The following is a 21654-nucleotide window of genomic DNA, read 5'->3' as shown; positions in this document are numbered from 1 at the left end:
ATGCTTGTGTCAGCTGGAGATTCTATTATGGCCCCCAGTTTGCAGTCATCTGCGAACTTTGTCAGCCATAATCCTCCTGTGTTAGCCTGAACCTCAGAGAAGTATATACCGAACAAGAGAGGTCCCAGAACTGAGCCCTGTGGGATGCCACTTGTAACTGGTTTGGATTCAGACATGGCACCTGCAATTCTGACCATGTGGGTTCTATCTCTGAGCCAGTTTGCAACCCATCTTGTGATATAGGGGTTGATATTTAAGCTGGTAAGCTTATTTATGATGCCCAAGTGGGGTATTGTGTCGAAGGCTTTTGCGAGGTCCAGGTAGGCTGTGTGGACTACCTTATCCTCATCTATGGCTTTGGTAACTGTTTCAAAGAAATCAACTAGGTTTAAGAGGCAAGATCTGCCCTTATCAAAGCCGAATTGGGTAGGGTCCAGTGTCTGGAGGCTCCCAATGTCTTTGTTTATGAGTTCCATGATAATATGCTCCATAGCTTTACAGACTAGACTAGTCAGGCTTATAGAGCGATAGTTTCCGGGGTCCGTTGTGGCACCACCTTTGTGGAGTGGGACCACTGTAGCTATACGCCATTCTTTGGGTACATATCCTGTAGTAAGGCTAAGTTTGAACAGTGACTTAATGTGAGGGTTCAGTTCTTCTTGGAGCTCATGTAAGACACAGCCTGGAACACTGTCCGGTCCCATAGATGCTGTGTTTTTTGCTTTGGAGGGGGCAGCTTTCACCTGTGTATCTGTGATGTCAGGGAGGTTACATTCAGTTGGGATAGGCATTTGCTCCTTTGGGGGGGAAGGGGGGAGAAGTTTGCACTGAATCTGTCTGCCAGGATGTTGGCTATGTCTGTAGGTTCGGTATATTTTGTACCGTTATGCAACAATTCAGAGCATATCTGGGAGTTTCCGCCCATGTTCCTGACATAACTAAAGAAGGCCTTGTGATTATCTTTAGTGTCTAGGGCAATTTTTCTTTCGAAGCTGGCCTTTGATGATTTTATGAGGGATCGAAGTTTCTTGCTAATACTGATTAGAGATGCCTTCCCTTTTTGGGATTTTGTTCTGTCATGTAGTAGCTTCCTCCTTCTGTTGTATAGCTTATTTATGGCCGGGTCCACCAGACCGGTCTCCTGTTTTTGGAGGAGTGAGTCTTGGTTTTATATGGGATAGCACAATCCATGCATTCCTGCAGGTGCTCATAGAATGCATTTGTAAAGGATTCTGCAGATTGGGCTGTATTATCCTCTGGCCCAGGGGCTTTGAAGGATTCCACCTCAGTCTTGAGAAGTGCAAAGTTGGCTTTTGAGAAATTCTTTACAGTGATTTCCTTGGCTGGGGGTGGGGACGGGATATGGATGTCCAGGGAAATTTGTTTATGGTCTGATCTTACCAATGAGGGGTTTAACTCTGGTGTGGAACATAGAGTCCCCATGTTGGTGATGACCAGGTCCAATATGTTGTTCCCTCTTGTGGGAGTGGTGACCAGTTGTTCCATTGCATTAGAGTTTATAAATTCAAGGAAACGTTGGGCGAGGGTGTTTGGGCTTGAGTAGTTTTCCCAGTCAATGCTTGGGTAGTTGAAGTCACCCAATAACATAGTGTTTGGAGAGACCTTCATATTCTCCAGTGTTCTCAGGAATGCCAAGTGGGGTTCCTGTAATAGGGAGGGTGTTCTGTAGCAGGCTACAAACTGAAAGGCAGTTTTTCCTGCTGTTAGTTGCACATGGATGGTTTCCGATGCTTCGTGCAGTGCCACTAACCTGGAGGTGTAGGTATCTTTGATGAATATAGATACTCCCCCTCCTTTTGTGCTTCGGTCCGAGTTTTGGGGCCGAAACGCATGGTATGTGTTATAACCTGGTAGTGCTGGGGTGCTCTCAGGAGCCTTGAACCAGGTTTCTGTTACTGCACAGACATCGATTTTCTCCATAGTGAGGAGAGCCTCGAGTGCGTGCATCTTGAGGTTTAGACTTCTGGCATTGAGTAGAATTACCTTTAGTTTTTTTATCCTTGGGTTGTCTATGGAGGTGGGTTTGTCCTTTGAGCCTTGCCTAAAACAGGCACTATAGGGGTGGCAAGAGCCTTGGCCAGTATACGAAAGCCTAAGGGTGACAGGTGCAAGCCATCCCTAGCGAAGCAACGTGGCTTGTCGAGCATGTCATCCCAGGCAGACAGACACTGGATCCCCTTTGAATGACACCAATACTTTAGCCAATTGTTGAAACTGATCATTTTGTCTTTATACTGTGGCATCATTCTTGGTGAGGGCAAAATGCTACTCAAGGTCAGGGTCATACCAGCCTGGGCTACATGGTCAGAGAGCTCCTCTATGTCTCTTTTCATGTAGTCCAGGGAGGTACATCTCAGGTCATTCACACCAGCATGGACAATGATGGAGTCATACTTGTACTTGCTTTGGAGTAACCCAAGTGCTTGTGTTATGTGGCGGATCCTGGCACCTGACAGGCAGCTTGCAGTGACCTTTTCCTTGTTCAGTCTGGTGAGTGGGACATCAGTGTGCTGGACAATAGAGTCCCCTATAACAAGTGTATTTGGTGTGTTGTTTGGCCTTAAGGGCTGTGACTGTGAGGCACACTGATTTTGTGAGATATGTGATTTGTGGGTATTGTTGAGGGGTGGCTGTTGCTTGGATATCTGCTTAGGAGGTCTTTGCTGTTTAGGCAGATTTTTATTTAGAGCCTCAGAGTATGTTTTTGTGTGTTTGTGTTGGGTATGCAGATGCAATAGGTCTGTGTGAGACTGGATTTGTGGTGTGGGTGGTTTCCTTTTTCTCCTGACTGACTGTGCCAGTCTTGGGTTGAGAGAGCTCTGCCTCCAGTTTGGCTGTTTAACTGCATCTCTCACATGTATTAGAGTTTGTTGGAAGGAGGAGAGGGTTGTCTGTGTACATAAGGCAATTGTAACATTGCCTCAACATTTCCAGATTCACCAGCTGGACTGGAGAGTAACCTTGAAACTGACCCTTGGACATACCAGATTAGTATAAGGAACTGTTTTTTTACTGATCAGATTAGGGAAGGGAACTGATTTTTCACTTGATCAGGAAGGACCAATCGGGAGCCTAATACTTATGAGAAGTCAAGGAGGGTGTAGTGCTTTAGTTAGTTAGTGTTTCCTTATAAGAGCTGAGCAAGTGCAGGGCTTTAGAAAGAGAATAGAGTGATTACTTTGAGAGTTTGAACAGTTCTAAGGGAAAAAGTGAAGAGCAGACTTTGTGGAGCCTGGAATAGTTTAAACCTGTTTAGGCGGCGCTGCCTGACGCTGCTCAGTGCGCAAAACCACGCAAAAAGAGAGTTGTAGGGTTTTAAGAGAGAGAGAGATCAAGGAGTTTACAATTGACCCAAAATGGCCAATAAAATTACAGCTTCTAGGTAGTAACCACTCCTCCAGGGACAGGCAGGCTGTTCAGTGTTAACCACTCCCACTGGTGAACACAGAGACTTCCCTTTAGCCCAAGCAAGCACTGGCCTTCTAGAAACTTCCAAACAGTTCAGAACAGCAAATCTGTAACTGAACTTTCTTAACTTTCAGAAAGTGGGGAAAAAAGCAAGATTTTTTTTGTTTATTTTTTCTTTTTGTTGTAGTTTAAAGGTAGCAGAGATACACAAGCAGCAAAATAATCACAACAGTGCAATAAATGACCCCACACTTGAGTGCTAGGTCAGAATCAGGTAAAATGCAGTTTTTAGAGAAAAAAAATGATTTTAAATTAAGTGCAACACAGGAAATGCAGTAAACAGGCTCTAGATGTGTTCCAAGTACTGTTACTATTACAGATATAAACTTTAGCAAGCCGGAAAATGCCAAAAAATAGGCGTCAAAGCAGTAAAACTTAACAAAAAATCAGAAGAAAATACTTAAAATCACAAAAGTGGCTCATTTTCTTCTCTCATCATTTTCTCCCCTTGGTAGGTGCTTCAGCAACAACTAGCAAGCCTGAAAAGAAGCCAAAACCACGAGGCAGTTAGGTTTTAAGAGAGACAGATCAAGGAGTTTAGAATTGACCCAAAATGGCCAGTAAAACTACAGCTTCTAGGTATAACCACTCCTCCAGGGACAGGCAGGCTGTTCAGTGTTAACCACTCCCACTACTGAACACAGAGACTTCCCTTTAGCCCAAGCAAGCACTGGCCTTCTAGAAACTTCCAAACAGTTCAGAACAGCAAATCTGTAACTGAACTTACTTAACTTTCAGAAAGTGGGAAAAAAGCAATATTTTTTTTGTTTTTTTTTTCTTTTTGTTGTAGTTTAAAGGTAGCAGAGATACACAAGCAGCAAAATAATCACAACAGTGCAATAAATGACCCCACACTTGAGTGCTAGGCCAAAATCAGGTAAAATGCAGTTTTTAGAGAAAAAAAACTATTTTAAATTAAGTGCAACACAGGAAATGCAGTTAACAGGCTCTAGATGTGTTCCAAGTACTGTTACTATTACAGATATAAACTTTAGCAAGCCAGAAAATGCCAGAAAATAGGCGGCAAAGCAGTAAAACTTAACAAAAAATCAGACAAAAATACTTAAAATCACAAAAGTGGCTCCTTTTCTTCTCTCAGCATTTTCTCCCCTTGGTAGGTGCTTCAGCAACAACTAGCAAGCCTGAAAAGATGCCAAAACCATGAGGCAGCCGGGTTTTGAGAGACAGATCAAGGAGTTTAGAATTGACCCAAAATGGCCAATAAAACTACAGCTTCTAGGTAGTAACCACTCCTCCAGGGACAGGCAGGCTGTTCAGTGTTAACCACTCCCACTGGTGAACACAGAGACTTCCCTTTAGCACAAGCAAGCACTGGCCTTCTAGAAACTTCCAAACAGTTCAGAACAGTAAATCTGTAACTGAACTTTCTTAACTTTCAGAAAGTGGGAAAAAAGCAAGATTTTTTTTTTTTTTTTCTTTTTGTTGCAGTTTAAAGGTAGCAGAGATACACAAGCAGCAAAATAATCACAACAGTGCAATAAATGACCCCACACTTGATGCTAGGTCAGAATCAGGTAAAATGCAGTTTTTAGAGAAAAAAAACTATTTTAAATTAAGTGCAACACAGGAAATGCAGTAAACAGGCACTAGATGTGTTCCAAGTACTGTTACTGTTACAGATATAAACTTTAGCAAGCCGGAAAATGCCAAAAAATAGGCGGCAAAGTCTTCATTTTCAAAGTATTGTGTAATGTAACAGCAGTGACATTATCCTTTTTGTGCATGGATTATATAACCTGTATGGCAGCTACTGTCAAGCACTCAAAGTGCTTATATCTTAGTCGTAAGACATTCTCACACAGTCTCTGTACACGTGCTCCTTAATGCTTCTGTATCCAGCAGTTCTGTATACTGGAGAGTAACCCCCAAGAACTAACATCTATATTCACTGCCAGTACAGCATACTTATGACAACAAATGCAGGACTGCAATTAACCTCAACTTGGGCCTAATCTTACTGAGGCTTTACAATGACTAGCACATAACCTTGTACAATAATAGCATACACAAATCCTGTATAATTGCATTTATACCATGTTTAACATTGATGAGGCAAGGTATTCAAAATACATAATGTAAAACTTTAATATTAAAATCCTCATTTATTTGCACCAAGTTAACTGCTTTAGACTGGTACACCTGATGTGACTACACCTGAAAGTTAGGGTTACAAAAGTCACCACATGCACTCATGCAGCACATTCCTTGTGCAGTTGAAGATAACCACTCCTGCTGGAGCCAGAATGTAGTACACGGTTTGAAGCTCAAAGTTACCATAAAAAGATGTGTATCTCCTGATGAAGAAAGTTTCTGCCCCTGTTTCTGCAGTTTGGCAGACTGACTGTTAGTAATATTCAATAACGCAGTGTCTCTGGAAGAGTTTGTTTTGCATAAATTAGAGACTCTGGGCATGGTGGTTACGCTAATTGGCCACCTGTAATGAATGTTACTGAACTGCTCTTTCTATGCATTGCATCTGTGAGCTAGTTTTATGCTAAGAGGCCCTCTTGATCTTGTTCACAAAAACCTAAAAAAGAAAAATCTAGCACAGCTAGACTTTCTACTGTGTGATTCCTTAAACCACCTGTATTAGAAGCGATATAGGATATATGCAAATGACTCTTTAAGGACATCAGGTGTTTCAGCTACATGACAATTCTGAATGTCCATGACTTTTTCTTTTAAGTCTATTTATGGACAAATTCAGGCCAATAAAGGCAAACCCCACTAGCTGTGGACATGCATGTTTCTGCCTTTTTATGGCATCATCAGTAGAGCATAAGTGGAATGTTTATCTAACATTTGGAAACACAGGGTTGTTGTACCCAACTGATATCTATAAACCTTAGGGTAAATGCAAAATATCCCAACTAACAAACTAAAGCAATGAGTAAAAAGGTCACACAGAAAAACAATTGTTTAAAAAACATGAAAAGAAAAATCTAGCACAGCTAGACTTTCTATGGTGTGATTCCTTAAACCTGCTGTATTAGAGATGACATGGAATATATGCAAATTACCCTTTAAAGACATCGTGTTTCGGCTACATAGCAATTCTGAATGTCCATGACTTTTTATTTTAAGTCTATTTTCTGTGACCTTTTTACTCATATTGGTTTACTTTCATGAGAACCTGCAACTGCACTGAGTGTACACAGGCAGGTCAATGACCTTGAAAGCCTGAAAGGGATGTCTTGCAATGCATGCCACTTTTATTGCTAATGGAGACATTAAAGAGCATATATGCTCTCACAGTTAGACAAGATAAACCTAGTACACAAATTTCATCTTTCACACTTTTATTTTGTTGTGTCACAACAACATTTTAGTGCTACATTATCGATGCACTGTCAGAAGACATGCTACTGTAATGACCTATGTTGCAAGGCACAAGTGAGAAAAAAAAAATCATTGCATCCATTTGTGAGAGGCCTGCATTAGTCCCTTGGAATGAGACCTGATGAATGGCCATGGCTTCCAAGGGCACTGAGTGTAGCAGGGAGACTCACTGGTGCAGCAGGGAAACCAAAAATGTTCTTTTTCTCTGATACATATGGACCATCAGAACCACCTGACTGGGGATTTATATGAGAGTCCTGAGCATAAAGTGGATGCCTGGCACAGTCTGGCCAGATTGGTATCTAATGCCACTGATATAGCCTGCTCTGATGAGCAATGCAAGCATCGGTACAGTGAACAGCGGAGGAACTATCCTGACCATCTTAGCTAATAGGAAGAAGAGGCCAGAGTAAGGGCCCCCAAGATATATTGCATCTGCCCAGCCTACAGAGAGATTGTTTTTCCTCAGTAACACATGTATGTGTAGACATAGAACTTAATCTGATTTATTTTTTTACAGTTCAGGAGGGTGTAGCATTATTGTCTTCAGGATGAGAGGAGACTGGAAAGACTTTCTAGATGTAGTGCTGCATATTGTTACAGTACAGTTGCCTTACGAGTGTATATTACTCCTTAATTAACTGCCACCAGCAGGCATGTGTGTGACCCTGGATAGGAAAACGACCCATGTTAAGATGTACAATGTGTTCCTATTGCATATTGGTTGGTATGCTGAATAGAAGCAATAAGAGTTTTTCAGGGTGCCTCTGTGTTTATCCTTTGCAATTTTCTTGTGTACCTTCTAGTGTTAGACAACAGAACAGGTATAGTATGGGAGGTGGATATTGGCTCATCATGTGGTCACTGCAGTCTACAGGCACAAATTTCATAGCCACATCTACACAAACCAGGTCTGCTACCCATGTCCCCCCTGTTCAGATAGCACATGCTAACATTGTGGCATTTACATCATACAGTTTTGCAGTTACTTAGATTATGCCATTATATTGCTGATAGTTGTATATCATATTTTATTAAAAGTATTTTTTTATAGGTTCATAGGATGATTCTAGGCTACTGGCCCAGAGGGCCTTATAAGCCTAGCCAAGAATTTCACCCATGTTCCCACAAAGTCAGCACCTGTTTTTCCAGTCCAGCAGGGACACAGGTGGGATCCCAGGGGTATATTTTCTGTTTCCTATCTAGTCGTCCAGATTCCTCATAAAGAGGGCTAGCGAGGTACTCTGCTTGACATGGAGAGGAAGTCTATTCCACAGATGGGGGAGTTGTTGAGACAAAAATCTATCCTGACAACAAGTTATATTAATGTCACAGGCCAGGTTGAGACCTTGGGTTGTGCGAGTGGAGTTTGACTTATGGATATGCAACAACTCCAACAAGGCTGAGTCTGAGACGGCCTGACACAGGTCACCTCTGAGCAGTCTGTATGAGACTGAGTAGGGGGACACAGCATTTAGCCTATCTGTATAGGATAGGTGTTTGAGACCCTGGATTTTCCTGGTCAGGAACTTCTGTGGTCTCTCCAACTGCTGCATGTGCTTGGCAAGGTATATGCCGAAGAGGGCATTGTAGTCGATAATGGGTCTGATAAGAGAAGAGTACAGGGATGTTATGACCTCCTTGACCGCCTTACTTATGAGGTGGGCCATGTAGAAAGCCTTCAGTACAACAGAGGCAACATGGTGGTCAAACGTCATGTTGCTGTCAACCTGGGTCCCCAAGTCCCTCACAAGTGATTGCATGCTTAGTACATTGTTATTAATGTGTTGATTAGTGGGGATACCATTTTCCCAAAGGGGATAATGATGCATTTCTTGACATTCAGTTTGAGGCCATGCTTTTGACACCAGTCATTAGTTTGATTAAGGCCCTCTTGGAGGATGTTCACATCACTAGGGGAATTTATGACAGTGCCCAGCTTGCAGTTATCTGAAAACTTGGTCAGCCACAGACTACCATTTTTGTCTTGCACCTCAGAAAAGTATATTCCAAACAGTAGAGGCCCCAAGACTAATCCTTGGGTACGCCACTTGTTATGGGTTTACTAATAGAGGTGGCTTCCCCTATTTTGACTGAGTGGGTTCTATCGGTGAACCATTTACCTACCCATCTGGTAACATATGAGTTGATGCCTAGATGGGAGAGTTTATCTATTAGGCCCGAGTGGGGAATAGTGTTGAAGGCTTTGGCTAGATCAAGGTAGGCGGTGTGCACTGTCTTGCCCTCATCCATGGCTTTGGTGACTGTTTTGAAGAAGGTGACCAAGTTTAAAAGGCATGATCTCCCTTTGACAAAACCAAACTGTGTGGGATCAAGCATTTGGAGGTTGTCAATGTCCTTGTTTATAAGGCCCATGATAATGCATTCCATGGCCTTGCAGATCAGGCTAGTTAGGCTGATGGGCCTATAATTGCCTGGGTCAGTGGACACCACCTTTGTGCAGAGGGATAACAGTGGCTGTCCTTCAGTCCACTGGGAATAAGCTGGTGCACAGGATTTGGTTGAATAGGGTGCCTAGTGGTGCTGAGAGCTCTTGCCTGAGTTTATGTAGGACATAGCCAAGGATGTTGTTGGATCTCATGGAAGCTGTATTTTTTGCCTTTGAGAGGGCATTAATAATCTGCTCCCTGGTGATGAGGGGAGGGGGACAGGTGCCAGGACATCCCCAGAACCTGCCCCCCTCTCCTCATCACCAGGGAGCAGATTCTTTTTTGCCTTTGAGAGGGCATTAATAATCTGCTCCCTGGTGATGAGGGAAGGGGGCAGGTGCTGGGGATGTCCTGCTTTACTGATGGGGGGGACAGGGGGGTGAAGTTTTCACTGAACTTGTCTGCCAGCCGGTGGGCTATATCTATGGTGTTTGTGTATGTGGTATTCTTGACCACCAATTCGGAGCAGATTTGGGAGTTACCTTTGAGATTACGGACATATGTGAAGAAGGCCTTGTGATTGTCCTTAGTGGGTGTGGCCAATTTGGACTCGAAGTTAGCCTTAGAGGATTTCACCAGTGACCTTATTCGCTTGTTCAGACAAAGGAGAGATTGCTTCCAATTTGGCACCTGCTCCTTCTTGGTCCTGGACAGCAATTTTTTTTTTCTTTTATTATACAGTCTGCTTATTGCTGCTGTTCAGCAGACAGGTTTACTCTTCTTTGAGGAAGATATGGTCCTGTCAGGTATTGCTGAGTCCATGTACCTATATAGATGCTCATATAGTTTTTTGGTGTAGGCTTGGATATTAGTGCTTGATTCATCTGAAGGGATGGTGGCTGTGAAGTTGCTTATACCTGCTCTCGGGAGGTTGTAGTCAGCTTTGGAAACGTTTTTTGTTCAGCCCTGGGAAAGGGGGGGGGGGGCAGGGGAGATGGTGACTTGGAAAGTGATTGCTTTATGGTTGGATCTTACCAAGGAGAATTACACTGTAGAGGTGCCACAATGGCTACTCATGTTGGTTAGTACCAGGTCCAGGATATTTTCACCTCTTCTGGGGGTTTTGACCAGCTGATCCAATGCTTTGGCATTGATGATGTCATGGAATCACTGGACATTCATGTTTGACCTATAATAGGTCTTCCACTCTATGGTTGGGTAGTTAAAGTCACCCAGGATTAGGGTAGAGGGTTGAATCTTGACAGATTCAAGTAAATCCAGATGGGTGGAGTGGGCCTCCTGAGTCATGGTTGGGAGTCTGTAGCTAGCTATGATTTGAATAGGTGTTTTTTTCAATAGTTAACTGCATCTGGAGTGTCTCCTGTGCATCATACTGTTTGACCAGCCTGGAGGTGTGTGTGTCTTTGATAAATATTAGCAAAACAGTGTAAGCAACTTCTCTGTGTGGAAGATTTTCAGTCCATATATCTCTAGTTAATCAATGTATATTAATCACATCAGACAATAGTAGTAGAAGTAGCGAACCTAAACTCATCTTAAGTAAAAAAAAAAAAAAATAATAAATATATAATTGTACAGAATTACTAAGTATTTGAATGTAATCCAAGCAAGGCAGGCAGTCTGTTTCCAGTCAAAAATCCTTTATTAAGTATACAGACAAGCGATCCAAGTAAAACAAAAATAGAGTAATGGTTTCCTCACAAGCTTTCTAAATATATATATATACTTTTTATCATGCATGGGAGTGGTTTATTGTGCTGTAAAACAAAGTGTTATTGGTACACATGTTAAATTCACATCCCTTCCCCCATCAGTGTGACATTCGAGCTGGTCCTGCTCTGCTTAGTAGCTGTCATAATAATATAACCCTTATGCACTTTAAATACAATTTATAATGATGTGGTACCTCTTATTTAACCAGATTATTAAGTAGATTATTAAGTCTGTGATTTTATCCAAGACAATATACTACATGGCTGGAAATATATCAACCTTAGTCCATTTGGCAATCAAAAAAAAAAAAAATATATATATATATATACATATACACTTTGCATGTAAAAAATCAATTGTAAAAATCATATTCTATTTTCATAACCTATTGTTAACAAAGATTGCTTCCATCATTCTAGACTTCTTCAGGTCTGTGTACAAGAACCCTAAAAACTATCTATAAAAATATTATTGTATAATTAGTATTGTTATTACACATCATTTTGAATAAAGTGGAAAAAAGAGAACCAGAAAAAGAAAAACTAATAAGAAAAAAATGTATGTATGATGATGGAAACAAAATATACACGAATTAAACCTGATTTAAAATGGCATTTAAAACCAACTGGTAGAATAAAATAAAATAAAATAAAATTAGTTTTAAACAATTTGGCAATTTTCTAAGTTCCAGTGCACTTTTAATTGAACAGTAGTAGTTTAGTCCAGGCGTCCTAAAAGAGTTCATCTTTAATTGCCACATGAGTTCATGTTTCTCCAGAATATTCGGGATGTCTCCTTCACGATCACTCATGTCTATGCGATCCAGGATCTGGAACTTAAAACCTGTGTGTCTTTTATAAAGAGAAAGGTGTTTGGCTAGTGCATTATTTTTACATCCAGAGCAGATTTCTGACAGATGACATGAAATCCTACCCTTGAGTTTATTTACAGTCTTGCCCACATAGAATGCATCACATTCATTGCACTCTGCCCTGTAAATTACTTTTGTAGTGTTACAGTCACCCCCTGCACTGGTTTTAATGATCTTCTTTAAACAAGGGCAATAAAAACTATCCCCTTGCTGTATAAATATACAAAATGTACAATTAGTTTCACATCTTTTAGTGCTTTTCTCACATGGTCTAGGTTTAAATTCAACAAAACTTCTAATGTTCCTAGCCTTCCTATAAACAAATGATGGGGCTTCACCTAAGATGTTAATCAGAAAAGGGTTTCCTGTGACAATGTCCCAGTTTTTTTCAATAATATTTTTGATACTGTGATAATCCAAAGTGTATGTCAGGATGCAGCTACTTTTGCATTTGTTATTCTCTGTGGAATTACTTAACATTTTTCTACTGGGGAGGTTGAGTGAAGGTGCTTCAGTCCTTTTCAGTTCTATAATGGGTTCCAGGATGTTTTTTAACATCTGACTTTCATAGCCTCTCACTAGAAAATCATTTTCTAAGTTGTTCAGGTTTCTCAAAAATGGTTCCATCTCTGTGGTAATTCTAGCTAATCTATAGCCTTGGGACTTGATGAGGGTGTATTCAGGCCTACTGACTTGCATATTAAACCGACACCATCTTCTTCTCTAAGGCCTAAAACTCGATCCATGCCTAGAAAACTGACACCCAGACCACATGGTCAGGCCCCTATGCCTAAAAAACAAAACAAATGAATGGCTGAAGACCTTATTACTCTAATCAGGGGAAGCCACGCTTCGCCCTCTAAGAGACCTAGGACTGATTTTCCTTCTGATTCTTCTGATCAGGATTCTGAAATTTCTGTTTTCTCTGATGACCAGGAGTTACCCTTATCTACCTTTTACCAGAAAGGCTCATCCAGACTCTGCTACACTTTGCTGTGAAGGAAAGGTTAGTTTGCTTTTATTTTTTGTATTTTGTATTCTTTATTCCTTTTCTATATTTTGAATACTGTGGTTTGTTTTCTTTACCTTGTGTTTTGCTTGCATTCTGCTTTAACAGCATATTAAAACTTCAAAAGAGACCACAGCTCTCTCTCTTCTGAGTCAGGCAGAAATTAGAACTGAGTCAGGCAGAAATTAGAACTGATCAATTAAGGACTCATTCATAAGATAGAAGAGGTCACTTAAGGTTAATCATTTGTTAACTGAGGGATGGAGCTAGGAACTAAACCTTCTATTTAAGGGGTAAAATAAAACATTTCAGAGCTTTACCAGAAAGGCTCATCCAGACTCTGCTACACTTTGCTGTGAAGGAAAGGTTAGTTTGCTTTTATTTTTTGTATTTTGTATTCTTTATTGCCTTTTTATATTTTGAATACTGTGGTTTGTTTTCTTTACCTTGTGTTTTATTTGCATTCTGCTTTAACAGCATATTAAAACTTCAAAAGAGACCACAGCTCTCTCTCTTCTGAGTCAGGCAGAATTTTTTTCTTGTTAAATACCATTGCCTTTCTAGTTGCCCGCCTCTTATGTTAATCTGACCATATATCTCATTTCCTCTCTACTTTCACTGGCTTGTGTGAGTAATCACAAAATCATCATTTTTGAAATCCCTCCCCTTCAACGATTTAAATTTATTGGCCATCCTACTGTATTCCATAGTACCAGAATACAAAAGTGACCACCCCTTTCAATCCATCTTGCTGTTTTAAAAATAGTAACTCTCCACTAAACCTTAACTTTTTAAACAGGTAAAACTTAAGTTACCTACTTTCACATCTAACTTCTCTAGTGCACACTGCAGTGTGCATTTTTTTTTTCATCTTACCTTTAGGCATCCCTGTGACTAGCAATTTCTCTAATACCTGCTGGAAAGCACTAGGAAGCCATAAACTGATAGAAGCACTCAACTCTCCTTGTTAATAAGGAGAAATTAATAGTAGGTACTAAACAGCCTATAATTGCAAAGTACCTTGCAAAGGTAAGGGAAAACAGCTCCTGTACTTTACAAAAAAAAAAAAAAAAAAGCACCAAACCAGGCATGTCCAAGGTTCAGCTTCCGGTGATTTCTCCTGTCCACCTGGTGAATCTGGGCATACTGGGGCAATGCAGCAATTGCCTCATGTACACAGACAACCCTCTCCTCCTACCACCCAACACTACAATCTGTGAGAGATGCACTTACATAGCCAAAATGGAAGCAAAGCTCTCTCCACCCAAGATTGTGCTAGACAGTCAAGAGGAGAAGGTTAACATCCACACTACACCTCAAGCAACACATAGAACTTCTAAACCCACACCACCAACACCCACATATAGCAACACTAAATCCACATATGCAGAGGTCCTTAACTGTAACCTGCACAAGCAACAAGGACCTCTGAAGCTGAAATGCAAACAAACACCAATCACAACCAAAGTGTCACATAGGTCACAACACCAGTGTGCCACCCACCAACAGCCCCTAAGGCAAGACAATGTACCTAACACTTTAGTCATAGGTGACTCTATAGTCCAGCACACGGATGTCCCTCTCACCAGGTTGAACAAGGAGAAAATTACAGTCAGCTGCCTGTCGGGTGCCAGGATCTGCCACATAACGCATGTACTCAAGTCACTTCACAACAAGTACAAATATGACTCTGTCATTGTCCATGTTGGAGTGAATGACTTGAGATGTACCTCCCTGGACTACACGAAAAGAGACATGGAAGAGCTCTCGGATCATGTGGCCCAGGCAGGTATGACCCTAGCCCTGAGTAGCATCCTGCCTTCACCCAGAATGATACCACAATATAAGGACAAAATGATTGACTTCAACAATTGGCTAAGCTTCTGGTGCCATTCAAAGGAGATCCAGTATCTGTCTGCCTGGGATGTCATGATTGACAGACCACAATGCTTTGCCAGAGATGGTCTGCACCTGTCACCCCTTTGATTCAGGTTACTGGCTAAGGCTCTTGCCACCCCTATAGTGCCTTTTTTAGGCAAAGTTCAAAGGACAAAACCACCACCGTAACAGGTACAAGCATGCAAAATCTGAAGGTAATGCTACTCAATGCTAGAAGTCTAAACCTCAAAATGCACTCTCTCGAGGCACTCCTAAAAATGGAGAACATTGATATCTGTGCAGTAACTGAGACCTGGTTCAAGGCTCCAGAGAGCAACCCTGCAATACCAGGCTACAACTCTTACCACACGTTTCGGCCACCAAACCAGGACCGAAACACTAAAGGTGGAGGAGTGTTAATATTCACCAAGGATATTCACACCACCAGGCTAGTTGCCCAACACAATGCATCTGAAATTCTCCAGGTGCAACTAACACTAGGTAAGACTGCAATCCAAAATGTAGCTTGCTACAGATCCCCCACCATACCCCAAGATTCTCACTACACCTTTCTAAACATACTGGAAAATATTAAGATATAACCAAATACCTTAATACTGGGTGATTTTAACTACCCTGCCATTAACTGGGAAAACTACTCATGTACCAACACCTTTGCCCAACGGTTCTTGGAATTCATAAATTCCAATGCCCTGGATCAACTAATCCATAGTCCCACCAGGGGATCCAATATCCTAGACCTGGTCATTACTAACATGGGAAATTGATGCTCCACACCTATGATCACCCCCTCGTTAGTCATGTCTGACCATAAGCTAATCACCCTTAACATCCAGATCCCACCCCCACCCCCCATTAAGGAAACCTCCATAAAAAAACTTCTCCAAAGCCAGCTTCATGATACTCAAGTCAGAAGTGACAAACTTCATGAAACCTGTGCAGATGGGAACTGAAAGTTCAACTGCTGAATCCTACACTAAGGCACTGTACGAGCGCATCCACTCATGCATGAATCGTGCCATCCCAAATAGAACCAAGATGCTCTCATCCAAAAAAGGAAGCCAATCTGGTGGTCCACTGCCATAAACAAACTTTACAACAAAAGGAAGAAACTGTTGCAGAAAAGAGGAAAATCCCAGGATGCAAAAAACTCCCTTACCAGCCTCAGTAAGAAACTGAGATCCCTCATAAAATCCTCCAAAGCTAATTATGAAAATAAAATTGCCAAAGATTCCAAAGACAACCACAAGGCATTCTATAACTATGTCAAGAATCTAAATGGTAATGCTCAGATCTGCTCTGAGCTAAAACAGAATGGCATTAAATATACTGATCCCAAGGATATTGCCAATATCCTGGCAGACTGATTCAGTGCCAACTTCACCCCCTCTCACCCCCTAAATGGCCCATCTCAATACCAGAAGATTGCCAAATTCCGGTAATAACGACCACACAGGTAAAAAAACGCACTCTCCAAAGCTAAGAATACAGCATCTATGGGACCAGAAGACATCCCGGGCTGTGTACTACATGAACTACAATATGAACTGGCACCTCACCTAACTGTCATGTTTAATCATAGCCTCACCTCAGGTTTCATGCCCACTGAGTGGTGCAGAGCTACAGTTATCCCACTCCACAAGGGGGGCTCCACCTTGGATCCCGGAAACTACCATCCCATCAGTCTGACAAGCCTTATCTGCAAGGCCATGGAGCGTATTATCATGGAACTTATAAACAAAGACATTGGCAACCTTCAAACACTGGACCCTACCCAGTTTGGGTTTGTGAAGGGCCAATCTTGTCTCCTGAACCTGATTGACTTATTCGAATCAGTCTCCAGAGCCATGGACAAGGGTAAGGTGGTCCACACAGCCTATCTAGACCTTGCCAAGGTCTTTGACACCATCCTCCACTCTGGAATCATAGATAAACTTACTAAGCTGGGCATTAATCCCTACGTCACCCAGTGGGTTGCTAACTGGCTTACTGATAGAACCCACACTGTAAAAGTAGCCGACTCCAAATCCAGCTCCAGACAAGTGACAAGTGGAGTACCTCAGGGTTCAGTCCTGGGACCGCTCTTGTTTGGCATCTACTTCTCTGAAGTACAGGCCAACACTAAGGGACTCTGGCTAACAAAGTTCGCAGATGACTGCAAACTGGGAGCCATTATTGAATCCCAAAATGATGTGGATACTCTACAAAAGGGCCTTACAGAAACAGATGCTTGGTGCCAGAGCCATGGGCTCAAGCTCAATGCCAAGAAATGTGTAGTTATCCCCTTTGGAAAAAAAACATATATCCGTGAATTACCATATAGGTGGCAGTACACTAAAAACCGAAAGTGTAATAAGAGACTTAGGGACACAGGTGGACAGTGGTCTCACCTTCGATAACCACATCGCCACAACAGTCAGAAAATCCTTCTATGTGGCACACCTCATCACTAAGGGCTTTTCATCCAGAAAAAAGGAGTTCATTGTCCCACTGTACTCATCCCTCATTAGACCCATTATAAAATACAATGCCCCGTTTGGTATGTACCTCTCAAGACATCTGCAACAACTGGAAAGGCCGCAGAAATACCTCACTAAAAGAATCACAGGCCTAAAGCAGATGCCCTTTGCTGATCGCCTTAAAAAACTCCAGCTATACTCTGTCGCATATCGTCTACTCAGAGGCGATCTCTGCTTAACATACAAGGCCATGTTAAACCCAGAGCTGTTGGACATGTTACACTTAAAGAAATCCCAATCCCTCAGAGCCACATGCTCCAGGGATCTAAACCTTGTCATCATAACAAACAAAACATGCTGGAGGGATAGGTTCCTAACCCAGAGACTCCCCAGACTCTGGAATAGATTGCCCATACATGTCAAGCAGAGTGCCTCTTTGGCCCTCTTCAAAAGGAACCTTGACGATTGGATGGGAGAAAGGAAATTCACTCCAGGGATCACGTCAGTCACCCTGCTAGACAGGGGTCCAGGGAAGTAAATAGTGTGGGAAGAAATAGCCAGGGAATTGTTATGGCTAGGCTTGTATAGGCCCTAGGGCTGATAGCCTAGTACCAACCTGTGAACCTATGAGGATTCTGATGCAGAGGACTCCATTCCCCTGCTTCCTCTATAGAGGATTTCTCTTTTGATGAAACCTTGCATACTCTTAGGGATCATTTCCGCTGGGAAAGCCAGGATTACTCAGTCTCCAAAAAGAGGCTTAGGGAATTCTTACTCCTACCTCAATACATACCTTTAGCTATCCTGTACTGGACATTGTAGATGATGCCTTCTCAGAATCTAGCCTGGCCACTGACACTTTACCTCCTGCTCCCAGAAAACCTGATAGGTATTACAGGGTACCTGACTCTCACAAGTTCCTTTTTAGGAATCCTACTGCGGATCCTGAGAAAATTTCACAGGGACCCAAAGGCAGTAAGACTACTACTGCCAAAAACTCTGCCGCCTCTGATAGAGATTCCAGGGCCCTGGAAAGATGGGGTAAGAAGGTATACACTTCTGCAACTTTGGCCATTAGGGCCTTAAACTGCCAGTTTCATATGTTAAAGTATCAGCAGCATATTATTGGATTGTTTAAACAGAAAATGATGTTGATTCCTGACTGTGCTGAAAATAAAGAATTACAGGATTTAATGCATTCTGCTGAACAAGTTGGGAAACATACTTTGCAATGGGGTTTTGATTCATTAGAGGCATCTTGCAGGGCTGCTGTCACTGGGTCTGTACTTGGAAGGCATGCTTGTCTTAAGGAGCAGTCTTTACCAGATCATGTTAAAGCTAAATTACTGGATGCTCCCTTAAACCAAGACTGCCTGATTGGCAATAAAGCAGAAGAAGTACTTAAAAAGATGGAGGAAAAAGCTAAATCCATGCAAACTGTTAAAGATTTCCTGCAAGTACAGCTTCCCAGATTTAGTAGGCATTGGCTTTCTAAGAACTGGTCCTTTCCTGCCTCTTCCAGGCCTTCTCAGTCCAACCCAGAACCAGCAGAACACCCAGGCTTCAGTCCCAAGGTACTCACAGGCCTAAGCAGTGGGGGGCTCCCACTTCCAAAGCTGGAAGTAGTAAGACATCCCCCTATGGTAAACTGTCACAATGACTTAACTTTAAACCTTCCAAGCCCTGCTTAACTGACTGTTCTTTTAGGGGGAAAGATTGCCCTGCATGCAAAAAATTGGGAACTCATTACCCAGGACAAATGGGTTTTAAATATAGTTTCCCCAAGGATACAGATTTCACTTTCACTCCTTACCAACCCCAAACGGTTGGCCAGACCTACCCCCAAATCATTGGACAAAGGCTCAAAAGCAAGTTCTTTCTCTTCTAAGCATCAGGGCTATTCACCCTGTCCCAGAAGAAGAATGGGGGCAAGGTTTCTACTCAAGACTTTTCCTGGTACCCAGAAAAGACAATTCCTGGCGTCCTATCCTGGACCTGTCTATCCTAAACACTTTTTTGGTAATACCAAAATTCAAAATGCTAACCCTTCATCAGCTGCTTCCAATGCTAGGCAAAAATGCCTGTTTGGCAACTCTGGATTTAAAGGAAGCCTACCTGCACATCCCAATAAGGGAATCTTGCAGAAGATCCCTACGCTTCAGAGCAGGCTACATGCACTATCAGTTCTCTGCACTGCCCTTTGGCTTATCTACTGCGCCCAGGGTATTCACAAAGTGCCTAGCTCCAGTCATTGCATTTTGCAGGCAAAGAAATATTCAAATATACCCATACCTGGATGATTGTCTAATTCAGGCAGAAAGCCAGGGAAAACTATTAAATCATCTGGCGTTTGTAAAGAAATTACTAACTTCTCTGGGGTACACCATAAACGAAAAGAAATCACATCTGGTACCCTGCCAACAAATTGCATTCCTGGGAGCAAGCTTGACTACAGCTTCCCAGATGGCCTACCTCACGCCAGAGAAACAAGTTCATTTGACAACCTACTTCAAACTACTGGCCACAAAGACCCAGCTATCTGCAAGGAAAATACTGCAAGCCCTGGGGTTCATGGCCTCTTGCATTCTACTAATTTCATATGCAAGACTGCATATGAGGAAACTACAATGGTATCTAAAAAGCCTATGGTGTCAACATTCTCAGGACCTAGAATCAATGATTCCTATCATACCTTGTCTAAGGATAGAGTTCCTTTGGTGGGCAGAGGCCTGCCACCAAAACAAGGGACTGCCATTCACTCTACCCCCTGCCGCCCAAACCCTAACAACAGATGCATCAGACTATGCATGGGGGACTCACTTGGCAGGGCAGTGCATTCAGGGCAAATGGAACCCGAGTCAAATGCACCTGCATATCAATCAAAAAGAAATGTTAGCTGTACAGAATGCTCTGACAGCCTTCAAGGACCACATTCTTCCAGGACAATTATTGGTAAAGATGGACAACATCACTGTTATGTGGTACATAAACAAGCAGGGGGGAACTCACTCATACCTACTCTGCAGACTATCCATGGCTCTGTGGAACATAGCCTTGAGCTACCAAGTACACCTACAAGCTCAATTCCTGCCAGGCAAGCTAAATACACTGGCAGATGACCTAAGCAGAAATCTCATGGACCCACACAAGTGGAAACTGGAACCAAAGATATTCAACATGTTGAGAAATAAATGGGGGAGCCCAGAAATAGATCTGTTTGTCTCCCCTCAGAACAACCAATTGGACAAATTCTGCACAAGGACTCCCCACAGACAAGCTTGGAAAGTGGATGCCCTGTCCTTCACCTGGAAAAACCTATCAGTTTATGCCTTTCCCCCTCTGCCTCTCCAAAGTTTTACTAAAGATCAAACAGTACAAACCAAGGGCAATACTGATTGCACCAGACTGGCCAGGCCAACACTGGTACCCCCTCTAGAACAGTGTGTTACTGCTGGAACCATGGCACCTGCCCTGCTATCCCAGCAGGAGGGCCAGATTCTGCACCCACAGCTTCAGACTCTGAACCTTGCAGCCTGGTAATTACCTGATCTCTCCATTACCATCCCTCAGTAAGCAAGTGATGGATGTCATTCTGGAGGTAAGGAGGCCTAGTACTACAAAATCCTATGCTGAAAATGGAAAAGATTCTGTTCCTGGAGCCAAATTCAAGGGATGGGCACAACAGTGCCCAATTTACTGCATATTCTTCAATACTTAACTTAGATGCTTCACAAGGACCTTTCCATTTCTTCCATCAAAATTCATGCCTCAGCCATTTCAGCTCATTATAATACAGAACCACCCCTCTTCTCTCATCCACTGCTGAAGCAATTCCTCAGAGGGGCCAAAAACTTAAGACCACTCAGGAGAGCCCCTACTCCAGCCTAGGACCTTAACTTTGTATTGGAAAAGCTCACTCTACCTTCCTTTGAACCAGCTGCATTTGCAGAGTTGAAATTCTTTTCTTGGAAAACAGCCTTTCTTCTAGCCATCACTTCAGCAAGAAGGGTGCCTGAATTACAGGGCCTCATGGCAGTGGAGCCTTTCATCATCTTTCATGCGGACAGGGTGTCCCTCAGGACCAACCCTTCCTTTATGCCCAAAGTGGTATCCAGTGTGGCCCTTAATTAGTCCATTCATTTGCCAACCTTCTTTTCTAACCCACAGAACAAAGGGGAATGAATACTGCACTCCTTGGACATGCACAGACAACTTAGATTTTACTTGGACAGGACTAAGCCTCTCAGGAAAGCTGAACAGCTGCTGCTTGCATTTGCTGCAGGGGCAGAGGGGAAGGCCATTTCAAAACAAACCATTTCTAAGTGGATAGGCCATTGCATTCATTTCTGCTATAAGCACCATGGAAAACCTACCCTACAGGGGATAAGACCTCATTCCACCAGGGCTGCATCTACCTCTACAGCCTTTCAAAGAGGTGTCCTT

The sequence above is a fragment of the Protopterus annectens genome, chromosome 12.part0 (assembly GCF_019279795.1).
Source record: "Protopterus annectens isolate FY-2018-M chromosome 12.part0, PAN1.0, whole genome shotgun sequence".
NCBI classification, from domain to species: Eukaryota; Metazoa; Chordata; order Ceratodontiformes; family Protopteridae; genus Protopterus; species Protopterus annectens.
Note: the sequence above shows the minus strand (reverse complement) of the source record.